Genomic DNA, 20,807 nt, shown 5'->3' on the forward strand with positions numbered 1-20,807 from the left:
CACATTCAGTTTTGAAGTTTACTAAACTTTAAAAATTTCCCAGTGAGACCTTATGCAAATGTTTGAGACTGTACGTGACTCGAAGAGCTTTTTAACCCAACTATAACTTAAAGTTAAAATGGTAGTCACTGTGTAAAGCAAGAAGGGTTTTAACAATGCAAAACAAGGCAAGAGATGTAACAGGAGGGAGAAAGACTATAGAAAATATTTCAGGAGGTTTAGGAGCCAATAGCTGTCACTCCTGGTGAGCACTATTTTTGCCTGCAGCAGTTCAACCAGGTCTTACCGTTGACCAATCTTCCATAAAAGTGGTGGGTTTCAGACTTCAGTCACCTGGATGGGCCACAAACCACTTTGGCAGTCAAAATTAGACATTTTAGACAAAATTTTGGACAACTTTGAACAAAATCTGGCTGCAAGGCAATAGGGCTGAGCAAACAGTCCACTCACACTAGTGACTGGCATGCATCAGCACAAAGAAGAAGCGGACCTGGGGTTTCTTTCTTGCTCCAGTCCTTGCTACTAGCAAGGAGCCAGAGAGAAACCTGGATCTTAGTTTTCTCAAGCTGCTGTTCAGTCCAGCAGGAACTTGTCTTGCTCTCCTTTTCTCTGCTGTCTGCAAAGTTATCTCTGGTTGTTGGATTTCACAATAGGGATGAAACGACATATCCAAAACCAAAAACACTTTATGCAATTATTTGGGGAAGTGCAAGAGAAATATTCTTTTAATAACCAATTGCAAGCTACAGCAGCCAAAGCTGACTCTGAAACTAATCACAGGTGGCTTTAACATAGTTCAGTGGATCGTTCATTACAGATTATTTTGCAAGGCCCTTTCCCAAAGTTTCAGCATTTACTTTCATGCTTCTCATCCTACAACCTGTCCATAGAGAAGGTGAGGTGACCAGGAGGATTCTTTATGCTACTTCTCAGCAGTAGCCAAATAGTTTTATTTAAACAGTAACTATTGCCAATATCCTTTCACATCAAAGCCTTTCTTCTGCTGTAGAGTCCAGCCCTGTATTTAAAGCTTAGCAATGCTGTATGTTTCAAGACTCCAAGCTATGACACATTTTGGTTGCTTCTTTATCCTGCAGAAACTAAAAAATACACAGCACAGCCAGAGATTTTAATTTTTAACTTGTATTGTCAAACTGATTATGCAGATACAGAAAGTTGGCCTTGGACATTTGGATGGATGGAGGACAGTAGGAGGTTCTTGCCCCTCCTGGGTATGAACTAAGTCCTGCCATATAGTGACTGTTTGTTGGTAAATACATGGTAAATTATTTCTCTTGTACCTTACATTAATCACCTTTAACTTAAGACTCAATCTTTTTCATCTTTCAGCAGTGCTGGGATATTATTGCTATCTGCAAACTTCTCTAAGATACCTGAATGGAAGATGCTATAGAAAAGTGACATAGAAGTTATAGGAAGGAAATTCTCTGGATGAAAGTTGTACTTTAGTTGACAACATTACAGTGAAGATGAATCTATCTGCCTCACAGAAAAACATTTACATATTTTCCATAGGAGAATGCATTGATGTGTGTGAATACTCAAAAAAAAGGAACTCCCTTTCAACTACATATGCCTTTATGAGTTAGCGCTCTAAAGTTAGTATTAAAGGCTTTGAAGAACAAGTGCCTACAGACTGCATAGTTTCAAAAGCAGTTGCAAGGGACTCAGTGATTTCTGAAGACAAGTGAACACAAACAGGAGAAGAGATGAGCAAAGGAAGGATTTGATTACGGATGCATGCATCAGACACGGCAGTTCCTCATTCTAATTATACTAGTAGGACTAATGTGTTTCAACCTGCCAGTTGTATTTAAAACCAGCAAAACACAATGCTTGTTCTCAGGACACGCACACCCATCCCCTCTGAGCTGCAGGAGGTTAGTGCTCACAAAGCAGCAGTTGCACAAGGAGCAGTAGGCAACAGCAAAAGGGAGTGAAGAGCATCTGGCTAAGACTTGGAAACTTAAGTACTGCTTGCAGAATTATGTAGTTTCCAGTCTATTATTTGTATGCACTGAGCAGAGACAGTGTTGTGTTACTAATAGAACGCTGGCCCATTTTTCTGTTTGACCAGGAAACAGCAAGACTGCGTGCTGTCAGAGCAGAAAGCAGGTTAGCCAAGAGGTCACCCTCCCACATATAACTAAAAAAAATTACCACTCAGGTCTGGGAGAAGTAAGGGCTGGCAGGGACAGGCACCTGCAGGACACGGGTTTTGGCCTGTCTTTATGTATCAGATCTAGGATTAAAATCAGCTTGTGTGTGAAATGTCTTTGGTATGCTAGTCAGGCCTCTCTAACCAACTGAAGGACAAAACCACAGCAAGGTATTTTCCCACCCTTGAATCTTCAGTCTTCTCTGGCCTTGTAGACCATATCAACACAAGTGATGCTGACTTACTTCGGCACTGTCACACTCACTTACACAAGCCACCATTGCAGATAGGATGGCTTAAGGGAAGACATGGGGGTTGCTGGCTCAAAGAACTTCTTGCACCTTGCGACACTGCATCTCTAGAACATTTTACCAGGCAGACCAACACTTCACAAATGTAAAACATATTCCCAGAATCACATCTTCTGTGCTTTCCTTCCTGTGTTAGCCATTTCTGAGCAGAAAAGCAAGGGTGCCACAAAGAAGTGTTTCAGTACAAGGAGTCCCACATTTCCCCTGCTCTCTTCACTGGTAAGATCTCCAACTAATGGAGATGTTTGCAAATAACTTTTTAAATGGAATTTTTTCTGAAGTGAAGGATGGAAGATCATAGTACCTCCCTAAAGCTGACTCACTGGAACCTATGCAGAACAGTAAAAGTGGATGGTAATCTGTAGGGTTCACCAGGCTTGGCAGCCTCTCAGTGACATCACGAAGGTGAGCTCCTGGTAGGCAACCAGCTTCTCTACAGAAACTGTCCGGACAGGAAATGGGTGCATCAGTGCCTCTCAGTAAGGCGTCTCCAATTACCGATACTTTACATGCTTGCCTGCTGGCAGTGGTTCTAATGAAGGTAGGTGGCTGGATGAGTTTTGTACGGTGGGCTTCTGCTTTTTCTGTCCTTTACTCACATGCTTTTCATTCTCCACCCCAAGAGCACTGTATCTGCTACATAGGGGTACGTTAAGGAAGTGGTAGGGTTCTTCCTTCTGCCCTGAGCAGAAACAAGGCTCCAGTCTCCTTCAACTCATGGGCTACTTGTGTGAGTCAGCTCAAGGCTGAACTCGGGCTTACCTTCCCTTTGTGCAGCCTTAAGACAATGACCTTGAACTATTAGAGAGTTTATAGCAGCATGAAACACAGTAACGAGTTAAGACTTCAATTATTGCCAAGCTGACTGAATAACATCAGACCACAATAGAAGGTCTACAGTTTTATACATCCTCAATTACATTTTTTTTTTAGAGGAAATACACCAGTGGAACAGAATTTCTTCATCAGTGGTTGCATTCTAGGGTTCAAGGTGTAATTCTGAAAAACAGATCCAAAAAGGGATGCCAAGAGATTATCTAGTCCACTTTTTGTCCCAAGACAGGATCAACCATATTCATACTCCTAACAGGGGGGTTTCCAACCTGTTTTTAAACACCTTAACAGTGAAGACTCTCAAGTAAGACTTTCTCAGATAATCTACTGGAAAACAGATGCAGTCTTTGGAAAGCCCATGCAGGAGCATCTCTCAGCAGGACCTGTGGCCCTGGGGGACCCACAATGGAGCAGTCTGTTCCTGAAAGAATGTACCCAATGGAAAGGATCCATGTGGGAGCAGTTCTTGAAGAACTGCAGCCCATGCAGAACACCCATGATGGAGCAGTTCATGAAGGACTGTACCCCCTGGGAGGCACCACACACTGGAGCAAGGAAAAGGGTGAGGAGGAAGTAGTAGCAGACAAGAACTGTTATGGACTGACCACAACCCAAATTCCCCATTGCCCTGCACCACTTGCTTTGAGAGGAGATCGAAGACAGGAGTGAAGTTAAACCTGTGAAGAAGGAGGTGGGGGTATAAAGGAAAAAAGGCCCCTGTAATTGCCATGGAGTCCTGCAACAGTGACAGTGAGGTCACTAGCCTGCAGCTCTGCAGCGGTTGAAAGTACAACTGATACTGTTGCTTTACGAATCAAAAGTAGACTTGCCTTGTTAGTGGCAATTTATATAAAAGTGTAATGAAGAAATCTAGAAAATAAAGCCTGCTTTAACAGGAAGTTAAGAGAAACAGGAGGAAAATGAGACAGAAGTGGATGACAAATGAAAGAAGGATAAGTAACAAGATGAGAAAAGCAGGAAGACAAGGAGTAAGAGGAAGAAGAGAAAGAGGAGGACAAGGAATAGGAAAAATGGGAGGAACAAGAGGAGGAGGAAGAGGAAGGAAAGAAGAAATAGGATAAAGAGGATCAGGAAGATGATCAACAGGGAAAGGAGGAGAAAGGGGATGAACAGTAGGAAGCAGAGGGTGTGGATAAAAAGAATGAGGATGAATGAAGAGGAGGAGGACCAGGTGGAAAGTCAGGAATAGGAGGAGGAAGCATAAAAGGAGGAAGAGGAGGAGGAAGACAAGAGGAAAAGAATGAAAGAAGAGGAGAAACAGGGGGAAGATGAACAGGAGAAACAGGAGGAGCAAGTGGAAGAGGAGAAGGAGGAAAATGAAAAACAGATAAGGGATTAAGAGAACAAACAGTATTAAGGAGAGAAGTAGGAAGAGGAGGAACACCAGGAAAGAGAGGAACAAGAGGACGAAAAACAGGAGAATGAGGCTGAAAGATGGGGGATGGACAGGAAGAAGAGGAGGAGGAGAAGCAGCTGGAACAGGACAAGGAGAAGGATATGACAGGAGGAACAGAAATAGGAAAGAAAGGAGGAATAGGACAAAGAGCTAAGAAGAAGACAGGAAGAGGATGAGAAGGAGGAAGAGGAAGACCATAAGAAGGAACAGGGAGAGGAGCTGGGGAAGGAAGAGAGGATGGGGAGAGCGAACATGGTGAAGAGGAGAAGCAGCAGCATGAAGAGGAGGGAAAAGAATGGGGGAGGGGGGAGTGGGCAGAGGATGACAAGGAGTAACAGGAGGCAGAACAGGGAGAGCAGAAGGGAAGTAAGAACCATAAAGAGGAGCAAGCAGGATGCAAGTGAGAAACAACAGAAGCCACAGGAAGAGGAGGAGGAGGAGAACATAGAAGTAGAGGAACAGGAGTAACAGCAAGAAACAAGTGGAGCAGAATGAACAAAACAAGAAGATAAAAAGAAGGAAGACTAGGAAGAACTTGTGAGAGAAGACAAAGAACTGGAGAAGAATAAAGAGGACAAAAAGTAAGGAGAGAAATAGGAGAACAAGAGGAGGAACAAGAAAACTAGAAAAAACAAGAGGAGGAGAAGGAATAGGAAGAAAAAACAGTAACAGCAAGAGAAGGAGGAACAGAGGAATAGGACAGCTGACAAGGATGAACAGAAGAAAAAGGATGAAGCAGAGGAATAAGAGGAAAGAAAGAATAGTAGGAGGAGAAGGAGGAACAGGAGAAACAGAAGGAACAATTCAATGAGAAGGAGAAGAACTAGGAGGAGGACCATGAGAAACAGGGGAAGAAAGGGGGAAATGGGGAGCAGTAAAAGGAGGAGGAGGAGTGGAGAAAAACAAAAATTATGAATAGGAGGAATAAGAATATTAAGAGAAACAGGTGAGGAAGACCAGGAGAAACTGAAGACAGGAGAATGAGGAGGCAGTAAGAAAGAAAGGAAGCTGAGCTGGATCAGCAGGAGGGTGAGTAACACAAGAAATAGAAGAAGTGAGGAGGAAAAAGAGGAGTAGGAGACCAGGAGAAGGAGCAAGAGGAGAAAAAGAAGTAAGAACAGAGGCAGGACAATCAGGAAGAAAAGAAGCAGGAGGGGAAAGAGAAGAAGGAGGAACAGGGGCAATAATATGAGGTGGAAGAGGAGAAATAGGAGAAGGACGTAGTGGAGGAAGTGGCAGAAGAGGAGGAAAATAGGGACCAAGACTAAGGAGTCCCCATGGTCACCTGCTTTCCCTTTCCTCTTCCAGGTGATACTCATCAAGCTCCAGGCACCTGCAGCCACTTTTGGAGTCCACCAATCCCAGTGGTGCTTGTGAAGCTGCTCTCTCACTTCCCCTCCTACATAGGACAAGAGAGAAAACAAGATTAAAAACTCATGGGCTCAGATAAAGGCAGTTTGATGACAGGAAACAAAGGCCACACAGGGAAACAAATAGGAAAGAAAGAAAGAAAGAAAAAAACCAACAAAAAAACCCCCAAAGTTTGGGTCATCTGTCACAACTTCCATATGTCCACTTCCAACCTCTTGCCCACCCACAGCCCACTGGCTTTTGGTGGGAGAGAGGCTGTGGAGACAGTTTAGGCTGTGTGAGCACTTACCAGCAATAGCCCAAAGACTGGTACATTATCAACACCACTCAGCTACAAACACAAAGCAGAGCTCCATATGGATTGCTGTGAGGAAGTTAACTCCATCTCTGCCAGACCCAATACAGTTGCATACAACTCTGCTAACAAATATCGATACAAGTTGAATAATACACTGTATGCCTCAAATTTTTTTTCCTTCCCCTTGAGCTGGGGGGGCTTGGGGTGTGTGTTGGGGGGTGTTTTTAAGGAAGATAGGCTTTCCAATTTTCAAAACTTTGCAAAAACATGAAAACATTAAGACTACAGAAGACCACTGAATCTGGAATCAACGCAGACAGCTCTAACAGTACAATTTAATTGTATTTCGTTAAAAAAAAAAAAAAAAAACAAAAAAAAACCACCAAACAAAACAAAACCAACACAGGCTTAGAATCTCAGCTGCTCATTTCACCCTGGAATAGTCCCATTCCTCCTATGAAGGGTTCTGTGTTCTGACTGAGGACTGATGTAACCCACGCAGACAGTTCCTTGGTCAAGTTGCCTTAGAAAAACATCTTGCTCATTTGCTTTAAAACATGTCACTGCGAGAACCAGGCAGAAGAAATCCCTGACTGGTTGGCTGGAACTCCCAAGTTTTGGTAAAACCATCCACATTCTGTATGCCTATTTCTCAAGAGCCTGGGGCTTTGGATCCCAGGCAAGGCTAGAAATAGCGCTGTTATCATCATCCAGCTCGTATGGTATGCAAAGAAAGCTTGCTGACAAACAGCTGTGTCCTGCTGCTTAAGCTTTCAGCTAGCCCTGGTTACAAAGCTGACCAGCAGGCGGGACGCTCAGGCTGCAAAAGTCTGCATTTCCCAGTGAGTACCCAAGAGCACAGATTTCTGGAGAAAAGGTCAAAGGATTTGTAGCCGATTTTACCAGTGGTGTCCCTAATGTGCCACACACTACCCTGACTCTCATTTCACCTGCTATTCCCCGGGCTGAGTCCTTGGCTCCGGGGCTGGTGAGCTGGGCTGTGTCGGGGCCCTGCAGGCCAAGAGGTCTCCAGGCCCGCCCTGAGGCCCCTCTGAGCTGGCAGGTTCCTGCTCGGGTGCCCGCAGCCCCGCTCCTCCGCCGCGACCACCCCTCCCTCACACCTGCCGCACCACACTTGGCCTGCGCTGCCTCTTGCCCCGCCCTGGGCCCGGTGTCACGCCCTGCCACCAGCTTCGCTGATTGGCTCAGCCTTGGCCAATGGTGCTGCTGTTGCTGAGCTGGGCGGAAGGAGCCACACCGGGCAGCCCGTGGCCTCTGTCCCTGCTGCCTGCACCTCGCCCCTGAGGCTCTGCACTTACTGGCGTTACTGACCGATTTGTGGGCAGAAGGAGCTGTGTGGCCAGAAACACGCGTGTCTGCCAGGCCAGCACCTGGCAGGAGGCTGTGGTCTGTCCCTGGTCCCTTACCCCAGGCGGAGAGGCCAGAGAGACACCCAGGTCAGGCCTGGCCTGGCCCAGGGCATCCTCCTTCCACCAAACAGGAGGATAGAGGCCTCTCCATGCACTCTCCATGGGGGCTGTTCCTGGTTAGTCTGGGAGGACTGCAGTACAGGGAAATGAGAAAGTCAAATGAGTAGACATGTCCCTGTGTGCCCTGTGTCACCAAAGGGCAATGCCTAGGCCCTTGCCTTGTGCTTGTGAACCCATCCTGAGGGCTTTCAATCATGCCAGCAAAAGTGAGGTAGGCTGAGTATGCCTTCGGTGGGGTAACTGTGCTCTTTTTTTTTTAATCACATGCCTACAGTTTTCCTTCCCCTGGCTTTTTTTCCTTCCCCCTTCTCCCATCCTTGTTCTGAAGTAATTATGATGTGACTTTCTGGACAGATCATAGAGCAGGCAGACACAGTATGTAAGTATAAGCTGGTCTATACCTTCAAAGCTGCAGGCTGAGCTGTTACACCTTTATAGACTAGACAGACTGGGGCTGTGGGTATACTTACTGTTTACTAGTTATTTCATTATTATAGCCTAACAAAGGTAAGCATGACAATAGCAGTGTAGTCCTTAGTCCTCCTGCTGAGAAGTAGAATGCAGTCTAGAATGACAAGAAGACCGGCATGTCTGATATGGTAAGTAATGAGACAGAAAAGGAACATGGCAAAGACAGCCACTAGAGTAGCAGCTGAAAGCTGGCAACTCCCGCATACAGTGTGGGAAAGGATGGGCTTGGGAGTCAGAGGGCTCTGCAGCTAATACATGCCACAGGTTAGCAACAGATCCTCTTCAGAGAAGCTGGTATGTGCTTTCAAAAAAGACCATTGTAATTGCTGTGAATTGGAGTCCTGTGACAGTGAGTCAGGTCATTCAGCCTGCAATTTTGCAGCAGTTATAAGTACCACCAGTACAGTTTTGATGGGAGGTGTTGTCCTGTATGTTTCATTTGTTGGGGTTTTTTAACTACTTAATTCAGCTAGAATTATCTCTTTACTATTCAGTGACAGTATTTGCACTGTTTCTCTCTCTCTGAAGCATGTCCTGACATCCTTTGTCAACCAGAGCTTTCCCCTCTGTTCCAGAAAGGAGCAATGGCTGCCACATGGACCAACCCCTGTGAGTAACAGCTTCACCAGTAGACTTGGATTTTGTGGTTCCCCAAAGACAACAAATGTGGCTGGTGCTCCTGCTCTTTGTCTTTTTCCTGTTCCACCTCCTGCTACTCTTCCTCTTCCTGGTCCTCCTCTTCCTGTACCATTGTCTTCTTTATCCTCCTTCTCCTGTTTCTTCTTTCCTTCCTCCTTTTCCTCCTTCTACCCCTCCTCTTTAGCCTCTCCTCCTTTATCTGTTCTGCTTTTTCATACTGTTCTTTCTTTCTCCTTCTCCTTCTTATGTCTCTTACCCTGTTTTTCATCCTGTTTCTGCTCCTTCTTTTTCCTCCTCCTGCTGCTTCTCCAGTTCCTCATCTTGTTCCTCCTTCTTCTGATCCTTCTCCTCCTCCTGTTTCTTCCTTCTCCTCTTTCTCCTCTTCATCCTCTTCCTTTACCTTCTCTTTCTTTTCCTCCTTTTTCCTGTTTTTTTTTAAGTTCTTCCTCCTGTTTCTTCCTTTCCTCCTGCTCTTCCTCTTCTTTTTCTTCCTGTTCCTTTTCCTGATCCTCCTGTTCCTTCTTTTTCTCTTCATCTTCCTCTTCCTTCTCCTCCTCATTTTCCCTCCTCCTTTTCCACCTCCTGTATTCAATTGGTGCATCATCAGTCCTGAACACAGCTGGTGAATCTGTAAGGCTGCTGTGACTTCTCATGTGGTGGTTCCCATTTTCACTACTCTGCATCCCTCTTGCAGAGAGGGGCCCAAACCTGAACACAGGGTTCGAGGGGCGGCCTCAGCAGTGCCCAGTGCAGGGGGACGGTCACTGACCTGGTCCTGCTGGCCACACTGCTGGGGACACAGGCCAGGGTGCTGCTGGCCGCCTGGGCCCCCTGGGCACACTGCTGGCTCCTGCCCAGCCGGCCGTCACCCAGCACCCCCAGGCCCTTTCCCACCAGGCCCTTTCCAGCCGCTCTGCCCCAGCCTGTAGCGCTGCGTGGGGCTGGTGTGACCCAAGGGCAGGACCCGGCACTGAGCCCTGCTGAACCTCACACACTTGGCCTCAGCCCATCGGTCCACCTGTCCAGATTCTCCCTGCCCTCAAGCAGATCAATACACCCACCCAATTTGCTGACTGCACGTTCACTGAGGGTGCACTGGATGCCCTCATCCAGATCATCAAAGATATTAAACAGGCCTGGCCCCAGTACTGAGCCCTGGGGAACACTTGTGACTGGCCACCAGCTGGATGTAACTCCATTTACTGCCACTCTTTGGGCTTGACCATCCAGCCAGCTTTTCAGCCAGTGTGGAGTACACCTGTCCAAGCCATGAGCAGCCAGTTTCTCCAGGAGAATGCTGTGGGTGATGGTGTGAAAGGCTTTACTGAAGTCCAGGTAGACAACACCCACAGCCTTTCCCTCATCCACTAGGCAGGTCATCTTGTCATAGAAGGAGATCAGGTTTGTCAAGCAGGACCTGCCTGTCATAACCCCCTGCTGGCTGGACCTGATCTCCTGGTTGTCCTGCACATGCTGCGTGATGGTGCTCAGGATGATCTGCTCCATAACCTTCCCCAGCACTGAGGTCAGGCTGACATGTCTGTAGTTTCCTGGATCCTCCTTCCTGCCCTTCATGTAGATGGACATCACACTGGCTGAAGTCCAGTCTTCTGAGACCTCCCCCCTTAGCCAGAACTGTTGATAAATGATGGAAAGCATCTTTGCAAGTGCCTCCACCAGCTCCCTCAGCACCCTTAGGTGGATCCCATCTGGCCCCACAGATTTGTGCACATCTAAGTGGCGAAGCTGGTGACAGTTTCCTCCTGTACCATGGAGACTTCATTCTGCTCCTCCTCATCCCTGTCTTCCAGATCAGGGGGCCGAGTACCCAGAGGGAAGCTGGTCTTCTATTAAAGACTGAAGCAAAGAAAGCATTAAGCAGCATCCTTTGTGACAGTGTTCCCCACTGCATCCAATAAAGCATGAAGATTCTCCTTGGCCTTCCTTTCGTTTCTAATGTATTTGTAAAAACATTTTTTGTTGTCTGTTATGGCAGTGGCCAAACCCGAGTCCTAGATGGGCTTTTGCCTCTCTGATCTTCACCCTGCATAACCTCATGACATCCTTATAGTCCCCCAGAGCTGCCTGCCCCTTCTTCCAAAGGTGGGAAACTCTCCTTTTCCCCCTGAGGTCCAGCCAAAGCTCTCTGTTCAGCCAGGCCAGTCTTCTCCCCACCGGCTCATCTTTTGCCACATGGGGACGGCCTGCTCCTGCACCTTTAAGACTGCCTTCTGGAGCAGTGTCCAGCCTTCCTGGACCCTTGGCCCTTCAGGAATGTCTGCCAAGGGGCTCTGTCAACCAGGCTCCTAAACAGGCCAAAGTCAGCCCTCCAGAAGTCCAAGGCAGTGTTTCTGCTGACTTCCCTCCTTACTTCTCTGAGAATCAAAAACTCTATCATCTCATGATCACTGTGCCCAAAACGTCCTCCGACTACCACATCACCCACCAGTCCTTCCCTGTTTGCAAACAGCGGACCCAGTGGGGCAACGCTGCTGGTTGGCTCACTGACCAGCTGTGTCAGAAAGGTGTCTTCCACACACTCGAGGAATCAAATATCATAATATCTGATCACATGTCAATATGAACTGTTTATATGAAAGCTGGCCATTACCTGAACGTTAACATAACTCAACCCCCAAAGTACAGCAGTACTTGAAAGGAAAGAAAAAGACATTTTTATTTTTTTTTACAGATCTCATAACTTAGTTGAAGTTCCAGAGGTCAATTCTCTGTGCAGGGCTCCAGGAAAGTATCTTTTTCCTTTTTTAAACCTAAATACCACTAATAAGCCAAGATATGTATTACCAACTAAAATGACGGTAACAGCTGTCCCCAAGCCCCAAATTATTTTTTCTTCATGTGGCCTGTTGTTCTTGTATAATTTCCCTGGCAGCAAGCTGTTCAGACAACACGGAGGATGCACCACCTCTTATTCAGGTTTTTGTTCTTCATGGCAAACGTGCTTGCATTGCCTCCATCAGCACAAGAATATTATCAATTGTGTGGTCTCTTCCTCTGGATGACTGGAGTCGGTGGCTTTCCTTCAACAATTCAGCTGTTTCTTTGGTTTTGCTACTATTGCAGTTCACATGAGGTGAAAGAGGAAAAAAACCCTATGGTTATGACCACAACAGAAAAAGCTGTGATATCCAAACTGACTGGTGCTTTGTATTTGGGGCAAATACTTGCTATTTTATAGTCCTTTCCCAACTTCAGTATGATGTTGCAGCAGTTGCAGGGTGAGATATAACCAATTAATACTATTATCTGATTTTTATATCAGTAACAGATACAGTCTCTTTGATGTCCCTGCTTAGATTAAGGAATGCATGAAAATGAATACTATTTCTTTTATCTACTCTTATGAGAATGATAGTAATGGAGAAAAGATGTCTTCCTTTTATTTGTCACTATCATGACACAGGAGGTTCCTTCACTGATGAAAGAAATAATAAAGATGCCAGCTGGCCTACTTAAACAAGAGAAAGACATGAAACAGAATTTCACCCAGCCACGCCTACTGCCTCCCAGTTGTTTGTCACATTAAAAGAAAAACTCCTAGGAACAGCAGTGGAAAGTGGGATGGAACTAGTTGGAAGACCTGTACATAACCATACTTGGTGTAATTGCTTCTTCACTGAGTCACAGAGCTCTGAGAAATGGGAGTTACATCCCACTGGTGGCCGGTCACAAGTGGTGTTCTCCAGGGCTCAGTATTGGGGCCAGACCTGTTTAATATCTTTGATGATCTGGACAAGGGCATCAAGTGCACCCTCAGTGAACGTGCAGTCAGCAAATTGGGTGGGTGTATTGATCTGCTTGAGGGCAGGGAGAATCTGGGCAGGTGGACCGATGGGCTGAGGCCAAGTGTGTGAGGTTCAGCAGGGCTCAGTGCCGGGTCCTGCCCTTGGGTCACACCAGCCCCACGCAGCGCTACAGGCTGGGGCAGAGCGGCTGGAAAGGGCCTGGTGGGAAAGGGCCTGGGGGTGCTGGGTGACGGCCGGCTGGGCAGGAGCCAGCAGTGTGCCCAGGGGGCCCAGGCGGCCAGCAGCACCCTGGCCTGTGTCCCCAGCAGGGTGGCCAGCAGGACCAGGGCAGTGACCGTCCCCCTGCACTGGGCAGGCCACACCTTGAATCCTGTGCTCATGTTTGGGCCCCTCACTGCAAGAGGGACATTGAGGTGCTGGAGCGTGTCCAAAGGTGTGCAACAAAGTTGGTAATGGGTCTAAAGAACAAGCCTTCTGAGAAGTGGCTGAGGGAACTGCAGTTGCTTCATCTGGATAAAAGGATACTCAAGGGGGGACTTTATTGCTCTCTACAACTCCCTGAAAGGATGTTGCAGGCAGGTGGGGGTGGGTTTTTTCTTGCAGAGAACTAGCAACAGAACAAGAGGAAATGGCTTCAAGTTATACCAGGGGAGGTTTAATTTGGATATTAGGAAAAAAATTTTACTGAAAGGGCAGTGAAGCATTGGAGCAGGCTGCCCAGGGAGGTGGTGGAATGACCATCTCTTAAGGCATTTAAAAAATTTGTATATGTGGTGCTTAGTGACATGGTTTAGTGGTGGACTTGTCAGTCCTGGGTTAATGATTGAACTTGAGGATCTCAAAGGTCCTTTCCAACCTGAATGACTCATTGATTCTGAGATATTTGTGTCATATGCAATAAGAAAAGCAGGGGCCACAACAACTATCTGCACTATTCAAGTGTGAAGTTACTGACACTGCCCATTTCCTTCTAACATGTAATCAGGGTGAGCCTGTGGTTTGTAGACTATGTTAGAGTATTACTGTCAACCCAGAAGCACTGGTCCCAGTTAGGACAGTTCACTATGCACATTAACAGAAAGTTGTCAATGTAAGGTTTAAATTCACAAAACACAAATGCAGCTGAGATTTTGTGATTATGGTAGGTTGCCTAGAGATGCTCAGGTCTGCAGCAAGATGCTGCCAAGAAACACTTATGTGGACTTCATTTTGCTGCACACTAGTCTCCCTGCCCACTGTTTTTTCTATCCTGTTTTGGTGTTACAAATTTCATTCTTAATTACATTTAACACTGTGCTGCTTCTGCCCAAGGATACCAGACACCAGGTGAATCTCCAGTAACTTAGATCCACTTGAGGCGAAGCTAAACAGCAGTTTTAGGCTCCATCATGCACACAAAGCAAGAGGAGCTGGGAGGTTGCAGAGCTTGTGTTATGGGCAGGCTGCAAGCTTCAGAGTGCCCAGATCTCAGCTGCTGCCTTACACTGTGTGCCCAGAGAAACACGAAATTTCAAGACAGTCTGAATTACCATGTGGATTTTCAAGATCTTATAGTAGCTAACCTTTTAAACAGACAGCATCTACCATCTTAGCTGTAGCTGAGCTGGCACACTGCTATAATTCTTTTCAAAATAGAGAGTAGCTAAAGAGTACTGAGGCTTGACTGGCTTCACAGTCAGCTAACAGGAAAAGCTGCTGGATCATTAATCTTCCAGGTTTCACAAAGTTTATTGCTGTGGACTAGCTTGTCATTTAAGGGCCTTAGGCCAAATAGCCCTCTTGAGAAAATTCACTTAGCTTCCTGGGAGAAGGGATGAATCCCTGGTCCCACTGCTGAGGGCTGTGGATGAAAGGGAGGACTGTTTGAACACAAAGAACATAAACAGGTAAAGATGGAGGCCAGGACAAGAGATGGAAAGTAATCTCAGCAGGGGAAGACTGGACTGCAGAAGGAGAGGGGTCTTCACAACAGCAGTGTGAAAGCCCTGATAAGAATACCTACCACAGAGGCATGCAAAAGCAGAGATGTAAGGGAGATGAAGTGGCAGGACCAGCCTTTGATAAGCTGCACCTTGAGGAAGCTTTGACACCAGCTGCTTGGAGTGGGAGGTTGCCCAGGACGGTGGGACCTATGATAAGAGAAAGACACCTCCATTAGACTTTGGGCAACTGTTTGCTTGTTTTCACTAATGTCAAACTGTGCTTCAGAGTGATGGATGGGAAACAAAATAAGGGGGTATACACATAAGAGGTAGAAGGTGGCAGTAGTCAACTTGTACAAATGTTTGCCATCTGTTTTTATGAGATGTAAATTATTTCCATCAGTCTTCAACCCCAAATCTTAGCACAAAATATATTTGCATACTGTTCACAGGCAGAGAGGATTACTAGATAGTAATCCCCACTAGATAGGTGAAGCTGGTTTCCTGGTATCCCAATGACTTATTTTTGGATCTGTTAAAGACTTCACTTAAATTTCTGGTCTAACTTCAACAGCAGCAGCCAAGACCTTCATCTCCATTTCAGACACATAAACATATGTCCAAGTTACACTACGATAGCCCAGCTCAGGGCATGTATATATTGGCACTGGATTCTTCCATAGGCAAGGAGAACCTGGGTTGCCTGGCCCTGAATCCAATACAGACTATTAATGTAGGGTAAAATAGCGTGACCTGCTGAAATGTCTAAGCCACTGTCTGTCTCAGGAACAGTGGATGTGGTTCAGCTCTTACACTGAGGAAAAACTACCGAGCACTGAAGAAGTAACATCCCATGCTTTTATCCTATTTTTTGTGTCCCCATATGTCTCAACTCCTACTCTTTTATGTGTCTTTTAAAGCTCAGTATTTTAAAGTCTCCTACTTTTTTCTACCATTTGGGTGCTTGGTTAACACTTTTTAACCATAGCTGTGTATTGTCACTCAATTCTGACAAGAGATATGAAAGTGAAGGTGACATTCCACTCAAGGAATCACACCACACAAGTACTAAATAAAATGAAACCTAAACACACAGACACATTTTAGTACGAGAAAGCTGTAAACTCCAAAATTTAGATAAAACCAGAGTGTCATTATCTAATTACATTTTAACTAGTAATATGCTAAGCAGTATACATGTTCAACTGTAAATGCGATTTGAAAACTTATGTATGGGTATATATACACACATATGGTTAACTATACTGACTCTCCCCCCTACCCAGGAAAAGGGAATTTTGCTGTTGCAAGGGGCTGCCATGCGTTTCTTCTCCCTCATTCCTCAAGTGATGTTGCCTGAGCCGTAGAACAGATTTTAAGGTGACCTCTTGTGGTGCATAGCACTGAACGGTTAAACTCACCTCTGCATCGTGATCACCAATTGTAATGGCTGGTTGGGGACAACAGCATCACAGGCAGTGGTGAAATTATCATGTAAGAGATTTTGAATTACTATGATTCACATTTTCAGTCTCTCATAGAGACTGGAAGAACTGGATTCAGGCTAAACATATAAATACCCTTGGCAGAGGATAATTAGGAATGGCTTCTTATTAAAAAGTGTCCTATAGCTTCTGTTTCTTTCATAAAAACCAGCATATAGAATGACAGGTGCGACAGGCATGGGAATTAAGAGATTTCTTTCTTGTCCAGTCACGGATTTGCTCTATGACCACAGTCAGCACAACTATTTTGTTGTGTTTCATTTAACCTCTCTATAAAAGAGGAAATTGCAGGCACAGCTCACTGCATGGTCAAGCTAATCTGCTTAATATTTGTAAAGCTGAGAGGGCAGAAAGCAATATCGAGCTGCGGGGTATATATATTATGTGAACTTGAAGTAGTTCTCCAATAAATCCGTCTTACTAAATGAATTTCTGTGCTTAAGCAATGTTCTAGCAATTTGCATTTCCCCAGAATATGTAATATATTTATATGGAAACCAAATCTTTGCATTACATCATTGCCAATAAGAAACAAAATATACATAAAGTGCGTAAAATGCATGTTAAAAAATGAATAAATTAAAATAATGTCTGCGTGCAAACAAGGATTTCAATAAACTTGAAGTGTCACTTCTTTCAGTGCAGCATTTGGAGCTGCATAACCTTGAGTCTAAATTTGTGCATAGCAACAGAAGTTAATTTGACAGTCAGCTGTAAGTATATAGACTCCCTGCTATTAGCTGTTTAAAACATAAATGTCTTGCTTTTACCACTCATCTAATATAAAAGTAACTTTTATATGAGAAAAGTTGGGGGTTGATACTCATCACCTTTAGACAGCAAGGAAAGAGAGTGCTTGAGTCTCAGGAGCAGAAATCAGGTTTCACAGAAAAAGAGAAGTGGATGAGAAAGAAATACTCCCTGTTCTCCTTTTGACTCACTGCACCCACCAGTGTACTGTTTGAGTCTGTTTGTAGGTCATCTCTGCAAAGAGGACCAAGATAACTGTCCTCATTCCTGGAGTGGCCTCCCCATTACACTGCGTTGCAGCACCTTTCAACCACTGCACTGGCCCGTGGTCACTTGGAGGTCTGAGTACCACTCCTGTTGCATATGTGAAAAGCAACCAAGAAAAGCAATCCATTGCTCTGAATTCACTTGACTTCTGTCCTCACCTCAGATGGAAAATTTTCAAGGGTGTGCTGTCAGGAGAATGCTGTATCACAGCCCTGACTGGCATGAGAGAGCATTGCAGTTGCAGAGCAGAATGTAGAAGCGTGGGAATCTGCAGAAACAAGCTGCTGCTCGAACGGCTTACCACATCTGCCTGCCCCACCACCAGAGACTTGTGGGCTGGATTGCTCTCCTGCTGCTCCACGAGTGAGGGGGGCAAATAAATTCGGTGTATTTAGCACAGAGTGCATTGTTGCCTCCTGCCCCACACGTTCAAGCCCCACAGTTAACGCAGAGGGGCTGTGCATGGATTCAGCCCCACAGCACACACACACACCCCTCCTGTGGCCAGGTGGCAACTGCTCCCACAAAGCATGCATGGACTGCAACTGGAGGCAGCACACCAAAACCATGCTCAGGTCCTGAAAGGGAAACTTTTTTCCCTCTATTGCTGTCCCAGCAGTGTACTGACCTTCCAAAGTCAGTTAGACTGAATGGAAGCCTTCTCCACCACCACCTTTTTTCCTACTTCTATCCTATTTGTGTCACAGACTTAATTCTAACCCAGGAGGAAGGATGTTGTGGCCGTGACTAAGACTCCCCCTTCTCATGGACACATCAACTGACCTTCCCCATCTCAGCTGGTTTCAGATCAGGCAGCCACCTGGGACCCCCACCCTGGCACAAGAACAGAAGCTGCTGATAGATTGAAGGGCTTGCTGGGGTTTGATCATTCATACTTTGGGTGTAAAGAGCTGAAACCCTGCAGCATTAAGCTCAGCAAAATATGCCCACCACCACTATGCAGATACACACAAAAATTTGCAAATTGCACAGATTTGCAAATTTGCACACAAAAAAATCCCAGAACATGGAACTGGATTTTCATTTCTTTCATTCTAGACACTCTAGCATAAAATCCTGTATCAAGAAAATACTTTAGGCACACAATATATATAAGGAAGCTCAGGGTACCAACTCAGGTGAAACAAGCGAATCGTGATTTTGATTAATCTTTCACTGTTAGCACAAGTTAAATAGTCAGATCTAAATTTTTTCTCTTACTTGGGGAAAAAAATCCCAAGTGACTGGAGAGTGGATGTCCACATAAATCTTTTAGATCCCACGTGGATTTTCTTTTTAAAAAGAAAAGCATAAAAATATTTTTTTTCCTTGAGAAGATAGTGTCAAGAACAAATTAAAAATACAAGCAGCAGACTGGGGATCTCCCCAGTCAGCATCATGTGTCTTCCAGGCAAGAGGAAAGCTCCCTGTAAGGCAGACAGGGAGTTTGAATTATTAAAGCTGAAAGAATAATCTACTCAGACTGATCAGAGCAGGGCTTTCTCGAGAACTGGTGGGGTTTTTCCACTGGCAGGCAGACTACATCATACGTGAGCTGCATTTAAAGCACTCACCAGCGTATTTCCATATTGCCTTCTCAAGCAGAATTTCCATTGCTGCAAGTATTTAAAAAAAAAAAAAAAAATTCCACCCACCCCCACACACACACCCCCAAGCTGTTAGAGGTGATCAAAAATCTAATGAGAAACCAGGATTAGCTTTTCCAGATAATACAATGTCATTTCCCCGTCACTTCACTGATTCCACAGGAGACTTTTTTTTTTTTTTTAAATTGTAAATAATTGCACCTAGAAGTGCATAATGCAGCAAAATGAAAATCTACAGGCACGGGGTTTTCCAGGCAACCTCTTATCAATTGTCTGTTTCTCAGTGACACTGCTTACTGCACTATAAAACCTTGAAAAGCCTCATCTGTTGCAGACTGAAAGAAGCAGGAGGAGGCAGAGGGAATCACCCCAACAAGAAGTTCATTCACTGAACATATGAATGCTATATGATTATTTTGATTCCTAAGAATATTTTTTAGCTACCTGCCTGCAAATGCTGGTTGTAAAGCAGTGCATTTAAGCATGAAAGGAACTTATTATCCTATATATTAAAAATTCAGTCTCCCTACAGAAAATGTATCTAGCATTAAAAAAAAAAATGTTTCCTGGCATCTTTCGTAACTCAGTTGTGTCGCTCACATTTAGTATGAACCCATCTCCTGAGGTTTCACAAGAAGAAATGCCAACCACACTGCAGACTCACACATAAATAATCACTTTGAATTGGAAACTGCCTTGAAGAGCTAGGCATCAGGGAAAGCAACACTGAGATACCATCAGCCTCTTCTCTCCATGTAGGTTGCTTTGTTTTTAAATTCTCCAAGATGAAGGGCACAGGAAGATGCTGGGGGCTGTGTTCTCACCTGCTGGCTTTGCCTGGTGTTATAACAGAGGACTGCAAGACCCGATGGAGCTGAAAGCTTATGTTTTGAGAAAGTATTTACATGTCACAGAGGTGCCTACCTGTGCTGAAGAAACAAACCAAAGCCTTCAATCACTAAACCCAAAGGCTTTTCAGGTAGCGAGAATACTGCCAGCCATCAGCTTTCCCTCCTCGCTGCCAAACAAGTTCCAGTAAAATTTATCTTGTGAATTCCTGCAGCAACCACAACTCCTCTTCATCTTCCCCTCCAGCTCAGTTCAGTTTCCCTGCCCTTTTCTGTCTACTCGTCTGCATGAAAAACTGCCATTTGAGTCAGTCCTGCCAGGGTGCGAAAAGGGGATGAGCTAGTAACCCAATATCCATGTAGTCACTGAGAGACCATGAGCATATATCAGGAACCACCTTTCACGCTCCATCCTGCTGCACTAGCCACTCCAGTTCTTCAGCTACAAAGAGAAGGAGAATTGTGTTGCCTTTTTCTCCCTGAATGCTCCCTTGAGACAGCTATGAAAAACCAACCTGCATCTCAGCACATACACACAGAAGGAAACAAATCCTTGCTTTTTCTTTATTGTCTCCTCGTATGGGAAAACGACTACAGCCTGTCATCATGGGCACACCACTTTCTGGATTCATCCCTAATGTAATTTAGATTGGAATTACAGGGAAACACGTGGTCAGGAACCTGCAGATCACTAATACTGGGGGGGGGACGGGGGACTGGGGGGGGACTGATGCCAGTAAAATGAAAAGGTCAAAAGCTGACCCTGTACTTTGAAGACTAAACAGGCAAGCACCACCTGGACATGTTCAATTACACTTCCATATTTTTACTGCAGCTTGATTCCAAATTTTACAGTTAAGTCACGAGGCTAAAACACTGGACAGAAAGGAAACGTGACCCAGCTTTGGTAATGGTCACAACTGACACAGAGCAGGTAAAGCAGAACATGCACCAGTAATAGTTTACAACTGAGTGAGACAGAGCTTTTGACACTTCCAAAGTAAAACCTAGTAACAGTAGTTAAACAATTACAAAAGGTGATTTAGTCTAATTGTTTATTTGGCTGTAAGTAAACATCAGAACACACACAGATAATTAATGTTTTGCAAGTACATTGAAGCAGAAGACCAA

Source organism: Falco naumanni, chromosome Z, assembly GCF_017639655.2.
Source record: "Falco naumanni isolate bFalNau1 chromosome Z, bFalNau1.pat, whole genome shotgun sequence".
Classification (NCBI taxonomy): domain Eukaryota; kingdom Metazoa; phylum Chordata; class Aves; order Falconiformes; family Falconidae; genus Falco; species Falco naumanni.